Source organism: Leucoraja erinacea, chromosome 22 (assembly GCF_028641065.1).
Source record: "Leucoraja erinacea ecotype New England chromosome 22, Leri_hhj_1, whole genome shotgun sequence".
In the NCBI taxonomy this organism is placed as follows: domain Eukaryota; kingdom Metazoa; phylum Chordata; class Chondrichthyes; order Rajiformes; family Rajidae; genus Leucoraja; species Leucoraja erinaceus.
The window spans coordinates 4555503-4569113 of NC_073398.1; the positions used below are offsets into that span (position 1 = coordinate 4555503).

The window sequence follows — 13611 nt, forward strand, 5'->3', positions numbered from 1 at the left end:
ACTTCACCTCCTCAACCAATATAAAGCCAAATGGTCTAGCCTTGGTCAAAGGTTTTTTTTTTTCCCCTATCGCTGATATTTGTTTCCTGGGTCAGACTGTCAAAGTTAATCTTTGTTTTCAGGAGAGTACAGGGAAACCGAGTGAGGAATGGCATGGTGGCACAGCGGTAGAGTTGCTGCTTTATATCATTAGAGACCCAGGTTCGATCCCGACCATGGGTGCTGTCTGTACAGAGTTTGTACCTTCTCCCCGTGACCAGCGTGGGTTTTCTCCAGTTTCCTCCAAAGACATAATTTGTAGGTTAATTGGCTATGGTAAATTATGTTGTGTCTTGGGTCTATGTGTTTGTATGTATGGCTGCAGAAACGGCATTTCGTTTGGACCTCAAGGGGTCCAAATGACAATAAATGTATCTTATCTTATCTTATATTGTCCCGAGTGTGTTTCGGTACTGTATCTAGTCTAAAGGATGATGGCTACAACATCACAGTGTACATCTTCAAGAGAGACACACAAGGTGCGGCAGCATCTGTGGAGAGTATAAACAGGCGATGGAAGCCTGAAGAAGGGTCTCGACCTGAAGCAACGCCTGCCCATTATATCCACAGAAGCTGTCTGACCTGCTGAGTTCCTCCAGCATTTTCAAGGTGCTCAGAAGAGCTGCAACAAATTACAGGCTTCAAAGGCAGACAGGAAAATAGCCTGTAATCTTGCTGGCATCCATGCAAGACCAGTTCACACACCCTCTATATCATCACCGACAACATATTCAGCTTGTATGACATTACAGTTTGCCAGAAACCCAGGTTGAATCTCGATCTCAGGCGCTATCTATTTCTTCCCCCTGTGACCAAGTGCGTTTCCTCCATTGAAGATGTGCCTGTGGATAGGTTAATACCCTGGTATGTAGGCGAGTGGCACTATCTGGGAAGGGTTTAGTTTAGTTTGGAGATACAGCATGGAAACAGGCCCTGCGGCCCAGCGGGTCCACGCCGACCATCGCTCAGACTCCTACTTTTGGGTCGGGACCCTGAAGAAGGGTCCCGACCCAAAACATCTCCTAGGCGACAAAGTAGTGCAGTGGTTGAGTTGCTTCCGTACAGCGCCGGAGACCCCGGTTTCAATCCTGACTACGGGTGCTGTCTGTGTGGAGTTTGTACGTTCTGCCTGAGACTGCTTGGGTTTTCTCCAAGGTGCTCTGCTTTCCTCCCACATATCAAAGGCATGCAGGTTTCTAGGTTAATTGAATTGTCCCTAGTGTGTAGGATAATATTGTATACACACGATTGCTGGTCAGCGTGAGCCTGTTTCCATGCTGTATGTCGAAATTAAACAAAAAATAAAACCCATCATTTTTCTCCAGACCCGCCAAGTTACTCACTTTGTGTCTATCTTTGATATAAATCAGCATCAGTAATTCTTTGTTTCGACACGGGCTCGACAGTGAAAGAAAAAATAATTCCATGATCCCATAGACGAGCACCAGGCCTTAATCTCAAACACCATCACTGATCTCATCACTTCTGACTGTCTGCCTTCCTCAGCCTCCAACCTTATCGTTCCCCAGCCCCGCACAGCCTGTCTTTACCTTTGCCCCAAAATCCACAAACACAAGTGCCCTGACGGACCCATTGTTTCTGCCTGCTCCTGTCCCATGGAAATGATTTCCACGTACCTCTACTCCATCCTATCCCCCCTGGTCCAATCTCTTCTGACCTGTGTCCAGGATACCTCACATGCCATTTGTTTATTTAATGGCTTCCGCTCTCTGAGCCCCCACTGCCACATCTTTACTATGGACGTTCAGTCACGCTACACCTCCATCCCCCACCAGGAAGGCCTTAAAGCCCTCAGTTTCTTCCTCGACCACAGAACCATCCGATTTCCCACCACTAACACTCTACTCCGCCAAGCGGAGCTGGTCCTCACCCTCAACAACAGGGGTTCCCCTCTCCTATCATCGACGAGGCCCTCACTCGTGTTTCCTCGGTACTCAACAGCTCTGCCCTTGCTCCCTGTAGAGTCGCCCTAGTCCTTACCTTCCACCCCATCAGCTGTCACATACAACACATAATCTTCCAAAAATTCCGCCACCTCCAATGGGATCCCACCACGAGCCGCATTTTCCCATCTCCACCCCATTCCACAGAGACCGTTCCCTCTGCAACTCCCTGTTTAACACATCCCTTCCCACCCAAACAACCCCCCTCCCCATGTACCTTCCCCAGCAACCACAGAAGAAGTGACACCTGTCGCTATGCCTCCTCCCTTGACTCTGTCCAACGACCCCGACAGCCCTTTCAGGTTAGGCAGAGGTTCACTTGCACCTCCTCCAACCTCATCTACTGTATCCGTTGTCCAAGAAGTGGACATACATCGGCAAGACCAAACGCAGACTGGGCGATCGTTTCGCAGAACACCTTTGCTCAGCCCGCGTGAACCAACCTGATCTCCCGGTTGCTGGACACTTTAATTCTCCTTCCCCATTCCTACACGGACCTTTCTGTCCTCCGTCTCCTCCATTGTCAGAGTGAGGCTAAACGCAAATTGGAGGAACAGCATCTCATATTTCACTTGGGCAGCTTACAGCCCAGTGGTATGAATATTGATTTCTTTAACTTCAAGTAACCCCGGCATTCCCCCTCTCGCTATCCCTGCCCCACCCAAGTCACACCAGCTTCTCATTTTCACCCAACGAACAGCTAACATTGGCCTGTTTCCTTTATCATCGTTAATTTTTTGTATATCTTTCATTCATTGTTCTTTATCTGTCTACATCACTATATCTCTCGTTTCCCTGATCCCTAACCAGTCTGAGGAAGGGTCTCGACCCAAAAAGTCACCCATTCCTTCTCTCTGGAGATGCGGCCTGTCCTGCTGAGTTACTCCAGCTTGTTGTGTCTATCTTCGGTGTAAACCACCATCTGCAGTTCCATCTTACACAATGATACTGGTTGTCAAAACAAAAGTGCTGCAGTAACTCGGTGGGTCAGGCAACATTTAAGAGGGAGTTAGATGTGGCCCTTGTGGCTAAAGGGATCAGGGGGTATGGCGAGAAGGCAGGTACAGGATACTGAGTTGGATGATCAGCCATGATCATATTGAATGGCGGTGCAGGCTTGAAGGGCCGAATGGCCTACTCCTGCACCTATTTTCTATGTTTCTACCTCTGGAGAACATCTATTTTCTCCAGAGATGCTGTCTGACCAGCTGAGTTACTCCAGCACTTTGTGTGTGCTTGTTTTTTAGATAGCAGAAGTATGATTTTCCAGAGAGGAAAAGTCAAATACGATAGGACATAGCTTTAACGTATAAGGGAGAAAGTTTAAGAGAAGAGTTTTTGTTTTGTTGTAAAACACAGAGAATAGTAGATGCTTGGAACAGGCTGCCAGCAGAGGCGGTGGAAGCAGATACAGTGGCAATACATAGAGAAGCATTGGTTCAGGGAGGGTTAGAGACATAGTACATACAGACAGGTGTGCATTTTAAATTGGCAAACGCGTCAGTACAGACACGGTGAGCTCAAGAACCTGCTACACTATAATTACACTCGCCTTCGCCGGAGATCAGAGCCGGTACTCGGTTCAATACCTGGTCTGAGGAAGGGTTTCAACCCGAAACGTCACCTGTTTTTTTTCTCTCTCCAGAGACGTTGGCTGACCCGCTGAGTTACTCCAGCACTCTGTGCCTGACTGCGTTAAAGCCGGATCTTGTGTTGAAGGCTGGAGTGGAACTGGGAGCTCCACGTCCGACACGCCGGGCAGTTTAGGGTGGGAGCAGTCTGAGGACTCTGGTCTCAGCTGCAGTGGATGAATGGCCAGCTCAGTATGTGTGCACCAGATCGCTACAAAAACCCTGTGTGTATCCTGCCTAATGCTGGCTGGCACAGCCGGCGCGTCCTCCCAGATCAACAAGCCACACATGACCAAGACACATCACAGATAATCCAACACTTCCGCAGCCTCATCTGTTTGGAGATTTGCTTTCTATTTTTGTTTTGTTTTTTTAAAGCACCAATTTAAACCGAGAGTCTCTCTCCCCCAACTGGTGTACAAGGAAGGGTGAGTAAGATCCACAAACCTCGGCTCCGGCTCCTGTGATGCGGTGGCTGCTCCCCCGACCAAAGATCCTGACCTCGGCTGCTACTTGGAGGAGTGGATGTGGGAGGAGAGAGAAGCGAGACCTGGCTGCTGCTGCTGCTGCTGGGGCGGAGCCACGGGGAGAAGAACAGGTCGAAGGGGGCAGGAACAAGAGCTTCACACACACACACACACACTCAAAGATCCTATAGCAGAGCTCTGCTATAGGATCTTTGCACACACTCTCTCGCTGCTGGGAGCTCTCCAGGCAACGCGCTGCTGCTCAGCCGAGACCAACACAGCGAGTAAACAGCAACAAGACCTTTTTACACTGATTAGTAGTACCTCCCGTCTGTGGAACTCCTGACACTAATCATGTATTACTTACTGGTAGACAAAAATGCTGGAGAAACTCAGCGGGTGCAGCAGCATCTATGGAGCGAAGGAAATAGGCAACGTGAAACGTTGCCTATTTCCTTCGCTCCATAGATGCTGCTGCACCCGCTGAGTTTCTCGAGCATTTTTGTCTACCTTCGATTTTCCAGTCCTTTCTGCAGTCCCTTCTTAAATGCATGACTTACTATCGGCTCAAGTGGTTCATTTCACCATCTGGTGTCTGCAAAAATGTTTCCATTGTCAGACTAGCACGGGTATGGGTTACACATGTCTCAAGGTGCCACGCCACTTAGGGTTTGTCTCTTAATTGGGTTTTTGTTTTTTAATTAAACCACCGGCAATGCAGCTCACAGCTCCAAATGTTTACAGCTGTTTCCACCAACTCCAGCCTGCACAGACATGGTGGGCCGAAGGGCCTAGGTTGTACTGGGTTGTATTGTTCCGTGTTCTACTCTGCCGCCCTTCCAAAACAGAAGTGATTTGCAATTCCAAGCATTGCGAGTATTGATGTGAAGAGATACCCGATTTCATGTGAGGAAAGGAACTGCAGGTGCTGGTTTACACCGAAGATAGACACAAAACGCTGGAGTAACGGCAGTCAAGTCAAGTCACATTTATTTATACAGCACATTTAAAAAACAACTCTCGTTGCCCAAAGTGCTTTACATTTGTTATAAGAATAGTATAAACAAACAAACTATATACATATAGCCCTCGCTCAGAGGACGTCAGGAAAGGCTTGGGAGTACAGATACGTTTTTAGTCTAGAGGCAGGACAGGCAGCATCTCTGGAGAGAGGGGTTGGGTGACATTTCGGGTCGAGACCCTTCCACAGGCTGAGGAAGGGTCTCGACCCGAAATGTCACCCATTGCATCTCTCCAGAGTTGCTGCCTGTCCTGTTGAGTTCCTCCAGCGTTTTGTGTCTATCCATTTCCATGTTCGATATTCTTCACTGGAGTCGTGATCAATTAAGTCAATGGGCCGAGGAATTGCAAATGGAGTTTAGTTAACAATTTGGATGTACATAGAACAGTACGGGAATAGGCCATTCAGCCCACAATCTATGTGCTGAACATTGCGCCAATTTAAATTAATCTCCTCTACCTACACTCTGTCCATATCCATCCATTTCCCGCATATCCATATGCCTATATAAAAGCCTCTTAAATGCCACCCACATATCTAATTCCATCACCACCCCTGGCAATGCTTTCCAGGGTCCCACCACCCTCTCTCATAGAGACATACAGCGTGGAAACAGGCCCTTTAGCCCAACTTGCTCACACCGTCCAAGATGTCCCACCTACACTAGTCCCACCTACACTAGTCCCACCTGCCTGCATTTGGCCCATATCCCTCTAAATCTGCCCCATCTATGTCCCTGTCCACATGTACCTCTCTCTGTAAAGAAATAAAATGTCCTACACATCTCCTTTAAACTTTGCCCCTCTCACCTTAAGGTCATGTTCTCTCGCCTTTGGCGTTTCCACTCTGGTGGAAAAAGGTTCTGTCTGCCCGACATTTGAATGTAGATAGCAAAGTTGGTAAGTATATGGCTAAAGTCAGTGGTATAGTGGACAGTGAAGAAGATTTACCTATGCTTACAATGGGATCTTGATTCATTGGACTGATAGGCCAAGAAATGGCAGATGGAGTTTAATTGGGATAAATGCAAAATGGTAAGACAAACCAGAGCACAGTAAATTGTAAGACACTGGGGAGCGTTGTAGAACAGAGAAGTGTGCAAAATCATGAGAGGAATAGATCAGGTAGACGCAGGGTCTTTCACCCAGAGTAGAGGACTCGAGAACCAGAGGACATTGGTTTAAGGTGAGGGGGGAAAGATTTAATGGGACCCCGAGGGATAACATTTTTACACAAAGGGTGGTGGGTGTATGGAACCAGCTGCTGGAGGAAGTATTTGAGGCAGGTTATCAGGCAGCATTTAAGAAACATTTAGACAGGTACATGGATAGGGTAGGTTTAGAGGGATATGGGCCAAGCGCAGGTAGGTGGAAATGTGTCAACCTCGATATCAATCAGCATGGGAGCACCTCAAGGCTGCGTGCTCAGCCCCCTGCTGTACTCACTCTATACTCATGAATGCGTAGCCAGTCACAGTGCGAACTCCATCATCAAGTTCGCTGACGACACCACTGTTGTGGGACGTATCACTGATGGGGATGAGTCAGAGTATAGAAGAGAGATCGAGCAACTATCCATATGGTGCCAGCGCAATAACCTGGCCCTCAACACCAGCAAAACCAAGGAACTGATTGTGGACTTTGGAAGGAGTAGGAGGGGGACCCACATCCCGATTTATATCAATGGGTCGATGGTTGAAAGGGTCAAGAGCTTCAAATTCCTGGGCGTGCACATCTCTAAAGATATTTCCTGGTCCGAGAACACTAATGCAATTATCAAGAAAGCTCATCAGCACCTCTACTTCCTGAGAAGATTACGGAGAGTCGGTTTGTCAAGGAAGACTCTCTCTAACTTCTACAGGTGCACAGTAGAGAGCATGCTGACCGGTTGCATCGTGGCTTGGTTCGGCAATTTGAGCGCCCTGGAGAGGAAAAGATTACAAAAAGTAGTAAACTCTGCCCAGTCCATCATCGGCTCTGACCTTCCTTCCATCGAGGGGATTTATCGCAGTCGCTGCCTCAAAAAGGCTGGCAGTATCATCAAAGACCCACACCATCCTGGTCACACACTCATCTCCCTGCTACCTTCAGGTAGAAGGTACAGGAGCCTGAAGACTGCAACAACCAGGTTCAGAAATAGCTACTTCCCCACAGCCAACAGGCTCGGACAAAACTCTGATTATTAATGACCCATTATATGTTATTTGCACTTTATCAGTTTATTTCTTCATGTGTGTATATATTTATATTATGGTATATGGACACATTTATCTGTGTTGTAGTAAATGCCTACTATGTTCTGTGTGCTGAAGCAAAGCAAGAATTTCATTGTCCTATACAGAGACACACGTGACAATAAACTCACTTGAACTTGATGGTCAGTGTAGGCTGGTTGGGCCGAAGGGCCTGTTTCCATGCTGTATGACTCAATGACTCTATGAGAGAGACCAAGGGGTGTGGGTAGACAGTTCCATGAAAGACAGAGGTAGACAGGGTAGTGAATAGGGGCATTTGGCACACTTGGTCAGGGCATTGAGTTCTCAGGAGTTGGGACACCATAGTACAGGTGTGTACTGTGTTGGTGAGACTACATTTTGTAGTACTATGTACAGCTTTGATCACCCTGCTACAGGAAAGATGTCATTAAACTGGAACAATGCGAAATAGATTCACGAGGATGTTACCGGATCTGGAGGGTTTGAGTTATGAGGAGAGGGTGGATAGGCTTTTGTCGTTTTTTTTCCCCATGGAGATGAGAATGAGGTGTGACCGTATGGAGGTGTATAGATTGATAAGGGACATAGATAAGATGAAAATGCACTTTTCACTACCTGATCTACCTCTGTCACCATTGTCATGGAACTGTGTACCCACTGTATTTTCCCAAGGGGAGAGACCCTAAAACTAGAGAGTATAGGTTTAAAGAGAGAGGGGAAAGATTAAAAAAGATTCTGAGGGGGAAGTTTTTCCGCACAGTGGGTGGTGCGTACCTGGGACGAATTGCCAGAGGAAGGGATAGAGATGGTTACAAAACAGGTACGCAGATAGGAAAGGTTTGGGGCCAGATGCAGGCAAATGATAGACAGCTTGGTTAGCATGGATGAGTTGGGCTGATGGGCCTGTTTCCACACCGAAAAGCTCCATGACTTTATTGACATGCGGGCTGAAGCCTCATTTGCAACTGTGAACACTGTGTACTGGCATAGTTCATATTAAGAAGCAAAATCTATCAACTAGCTGTCAAAATGTATGAAAAAATCAGTGCAACATTGTTCCTGCATAACCTACAAAGAAAACATATAAAAATTGCCTATTAAGATAGACTCCAGGATCAGGAGAAATACATTTATTAAATGAGAGTTTAGCCAGATATTCACTGCATCATTTCACTGTACCTAGGTACGTGTGGCAATAGTATTATTGAATCATTGATTTCAATACCAATTTGCTTCCAAGATGGCACCCAACCGAGGCGACTATTGGCGTGCTAGCCACAGAAGCAGATCTACATCACACATTACAATCACTCCGCACTTTTATCTCTCCCCGTTGGATTGCAACCGTATCGTGGTCGGGGAGCTTGTGTGTCTCAGTGACCCCTGGAGCTATGCCAGTGGGAGATTTGTCTCCTGTTAAGGATTTCCCCCTTATCCTTAATCCTTTAAATCCTTTAAAAACCGAGATGAGAAGAACTTTTTTCACACAGAGGTGAGAATCTCTGGAACTCTCTGCCACAGAGTGATTGAGGCCAGTTCATGGCTATATTTAAGAGGGAGTTAGATGTGGCCCTTGTGGCTAAGGGGATCAGGGGGTGGAGGTACGGGATACTGAGTTGGATGATCAGCCAATCATATTGAATGGCGGTGCAGGCTCGAAGGGCCGAATGGCCTACTCCTGCACCTAATTTCTATGTTTCTATGTTTCGGTTAGGGTCTCCCATGCAACTGAAGGAAAGGCGAGATGAAGAGTGATCCACTGGTCCTCCAGGTTGGAGGTTGAGTACAAACCTGTCTCGTCAAACAAATATGTTACGGAAACAGCAACTGAAGGAATCAGCAGTACTGGGCGTGATGGACTTCCCAGAACAGACAGGAGTGGAGGACACTTCGTTGCTGCCCTAAATACCAGAAGGCATAATAGGCAGTAAGTAAGTAGTAGTAGTAGCACTTTTATCTGTACTGTGAATGATTCCATTGTGATCATGTGTTGTCTTTTCACTGGCTGGTTAGCACGCAGCAAAAGCTTTTCACTGTACCTCGGTCCACATGACAATAAACGAAACTAAACGGAATTATTGAATCATTGAGAAGTGAAACCAGAAGCAGTTTACACGAGAACACAGGAGTCAAATCAAAATGTCACAACCCAGAATGGCGGCTTTTGCAAGGAAGGTTTGGAGCAGGTTAATGGAATTGAAGTGCAGTTCAACTGATGAATGCCCCAGGAATAATCAGAGGGCTGAACGGCCTGCTCTTGTCAATGTGCTTATCAACATTTTAACCTCGGTCTGAGTTTAGCTTAGTTTTATTTTATTTATTTATTTATTTTATTTATTCCGAACAAGTAAAGACATTAAAGACATTAATAGTAACAACATCGAAATTATCAAACAATTGGACATTACAATCAATATTTACAAGCAATGAAAAGAACAAAAAGCAAATTTCCAATGTCCAACTCTGTGTCTGTACAAGCTCGAAAAGGAGTGAGAAGAAGAATAACTTATTAAATCTCACCCCTTTTCCCCAACACTTCTACCATATTTAAAAATCAATTAATTAATAACAATAATACTACCCCAGGCAATTTCCCATAATACCTACAGACATATATATACATACAACTATTATACACATACAAACTTCATATATGTAGTATCCAAACATAAGTAAACAATTAATCTCCTTAATTTATATAGGCATGTTGATTACACTGCGAGTCGGGTTACTGAAATTAATGAAAAAAAGGCCCACGTTCCGCTCCATTGCATACTACCCGTCAGCCCATTGCATTTAGCAGGAGTGGTTTATTTTACTCCGCTATAGGATCTTTGGTGATGATCTTCCAGCAGCACTTGATGTCCATCACTGAATGTGTCCCTGGGAACAACCTGTAGATCAGAGTTTTCTGTTGCGGTGCTCTTCGGGATAAACTGTGACAGGGACCCGATCACCATCTCCAGTCTCTCCACAAATCCACACTCGACAAAGAGGTGGGCAACCGTCGCCTCTCCATAGCAGCCGTCCCGAGGTCAGCGTGCGCTGGTAGTGAGGTTTTCCGACGGTGTGGGAAGGATCTGACTGGGCGGGCCCCTCTCACATCCAGCCAAGCCAGGTCTTGGTGCTTGTTGGTGAGTTCTGGCGATGAGGCATTTTGCCAGACAAGCTGGGCAGTCTGCTCTGGGAACCACGTCACAAGGTCCGTCGTCCTTGTCCTGCAGGACGTTCCGTGCTGACCACTGCCCAGTGGACATGCGGTCAAAGGTGTTGGTCTGGAAGAACCTTTCCACAAAGGACAGATGATGCGGCAATATCGAGCTGGCCGGCACATTACGTGGCATCTGCGCCAGGCCCACCCTTCACAAAACCGGGGACAGGTGGAACCTCAGCAGGTAGTGAAGCTTGGTGCCCACGTGCCTTGGCTCTACGCTCCGCCTGATGCAGCCACACATAACGGTGGCCATCAGGGTGAGGGCGACGTTGGGCACGCTTTTGCCCCCGTTGTCTGCTGACGTGCATTGTGGCCCGTCGCACCCGGTCCATCTTTGATCTTCAGATGAACTGGAAGACGGCCCTGGTGATCGCTGAGGCAGCTGAGCACGGGACGGGCCACACCTGCACCAGGTACACCAGCCTCACATCTGATTATCACATTTTTCCCCATAAGAGAGAGGAAGCACAGTTTCCACAGACCCAATTTATGCTTGACCTTAGCTATCCATTTCACCCATTCTCATTGCATGTCCTGTCTCCCCCCCCCCCCCACCCACCTGTACCAGATCCCCAGCATCTTCAGAAGTCAGAACTGATGGTGAAGGGGTGGAGAATCGGTTGGTCCAGTTGACGAAAAGCATGGTCCGCAAATTCCTGAGGTTTTTTTTTTTTTTTGTTTATTTTATTAGAAGTTAATACAGCACAAAACAGTACAGTGGAACCTAATTTTAGGTGTCAACTATGTAATACCGTAATCCATTCTATGTACAACCTCTAGTTTTATGTTATAAGAAGGAAGTAAGCAGGACAAGAAAAAGAAAACAATAGAAAGGGGAAAAAGTGGAAAAATAGATGGTAGAGAGTAGAAAAACGTGAAGTGTGTATATAAAAAAGAAAAAAAAGGAAGAGAGAAAGTGGAAAGTAGAAATAGAAGAGAAGGCCCCCTAAAAGAAAATTTTTTTAAATCTGTATTCGGAGATGTAGATCTATCCGCGTCATGAACTGAAATCAGCAATCCTTACCCGCGGCTCACATGATTCCAAAAAGTCGATGAAAGGAGACCAACTCGTTAATGTATTGGGGAGGTTTATCTATTAGTCGGAGTCTCATTTCTTCAAGGCTGCCTGGAATTTAATCCACATTTTAACAGTCTGTGGTATGCTCTCCAAAATTTAAGTATCAATTTCTTTCCAATTATTAACCCATAATGGAAAAAACATTTTAATCTTTATTTAAATTGGTATCTTCTCCTATTATTCCAAATATAATCCATTCCGTTTTGGGTTCTATTCTTGACTTGAAAATCTTTGTAAATATATCAAATATATCACTCCAAAATTTATTCAACTTTGTACATCCTACAATGAATGTGTTATATTAGCGTTTTGAAACAAACATTTATCGCATACTCGGGGGTCGCGTAATTATTTAGCATTCCTGAGGTTGATGCTGATCAATCTGCGGACCGACCCCGGATCCGAGAAGATGGCGACATCGTCCATGTACAGGGAGGTTTTGACCCGAGTGCCCCCACTGCCTGGAATTTGTCACCTCTCTTATGCTCTCGCCCTTCCTGATGGATTCGGAAAGTGGTTATATACAACAGACAAACAGGGCAGGGGAGAGAGGGAAACCCTGCCTGACTCCAGACCTGTTGGGGAAGCTATCTGTTTCCCACCCGTTGATTTGGACTGCACTACAGTTCCCTCCCCAAAGCCCATTTTGGAGAGCACGTCCATCATGTAATGTGCGATATCTTGTCGAAGGCCTTCTGCTAGACCATGCTGATCCGGCAGGCAGGCATCCAACCCTTTATCGTGCACGTAGGCAATGGTATCCCGGAGCAGCCCCAGGCTGTGTGAGTGGCTTAAGATGAGGGGGAGAGATTTAAGGGGAAACATGGGGTACCTTTTCCACTCAGAGGGTAGTGCGTATCTGGAAATGTGCTGCTAGAGGAAGCTATAGAAGCAAACACAATTACAACATTTGAACAGATCAATAGGAAGGATATAGGGGGATGTGGGCCAAATGCAGGCAAATAGAACTAACCATGTATGCTGATGTGGTCAGCATGGATAAGGTGGGCCGAAGGGCCTGTTTCCCTACTGTTCTATGATTTTACCATTGGAGCAGGCCATTTGGCCTTTAAGTCTGTTTCTCATTTCAATTAAATCAAGACTCACTGGTTCCTAGCATGTACAACTTTGCTGTGATATCCTTAGCAGGCAAAGATCTACTGGTGTGTAGCAGGGAACTGCAGATGCTGGTTTATACGGAAGATAGACACAAAGTGCTGGAGCAACACAGCAGGTCAGGCAGAATCTCTGCAGAAGAGGAACAGGTGCCGTTTCGGATTGGAACCCTTCTTCATACTGGTCCACCTGTGGCAGTCTTGAAAGTTTCAACCGCTCTTTGCAGAAGAGTGATGAATTTCTATTTCCCCTTTAGGATAAACTGTTTCCTGATTTTACCCCTGAACAACCCAATTTCCCTCTTGTTGGGATTTCCCTGTAAAGGCATTATTCTCCACACTGATACAGTTCTTTCACTTTAAAACTTCAACAGCTGTTAATCTTTTTCATAAGTTCATTAGTGACAGGAGCAGAATTAGGCCATTCGGCTACTCCACCATTCAATCATGGCTGATCTATCTCCCCCTCGTGAATAAATTCTCCCCATAACCTCTGACACCCATACTAATCAAGAATCTATCTATCCTTGCCTTAAATATATTCATTGACGGCCTCCACAGTTATTGAGTTTATTGTCATTCAAAATTTTTTTGAACAAAATTGGGTACCTTGCAGTCATAACAGAATATAAAGTAACAGAACACACAATGAACACAGTTTAACATCCACCACAGTGAATCTACCAGGCATCTCCTCACTGTGATGGAAGGCAAAAAGTCTTAAAGTCCTTGTCTCTTCCTTCCTTGTTCTTTCTCTGTGTTGAGGCGATCCAGGCTTTCGATGTTGGGCCCCCCGCCGGGTGATGGTAAGTCCCGCGGCCGAATCCGAGCTCCGCGAACGGGCCGGTTCAAACTCCGCGGCCCAGG

General features: G+C 46.3%; 1 protein-coding gene across 1 annotated transcript in view; it reads right to left on the reverse strand.

Moving 5' to 3' along the window:
- The window catches only part of plekhg7 (pleckstrin homology domain containing, family G (with RhoGef domain) member 7), a 79064-nt gene extending 74830 nt beyond the window's left edge, over positions 1 to 4234 (reverse strand). Inside the window, exon 1 of the mRNA XM_055653573.1 lies at positions 4082 to 4234. The gene's annotated coding sequence lies outside the window, so the exon portion shown is untranslated. The remainder of the gene's footprint in view (positions 1 to 4081) is intronic.
- Between the last annotated feature and the right edge of the window lie 9377 nt (positions 4235 to 13611).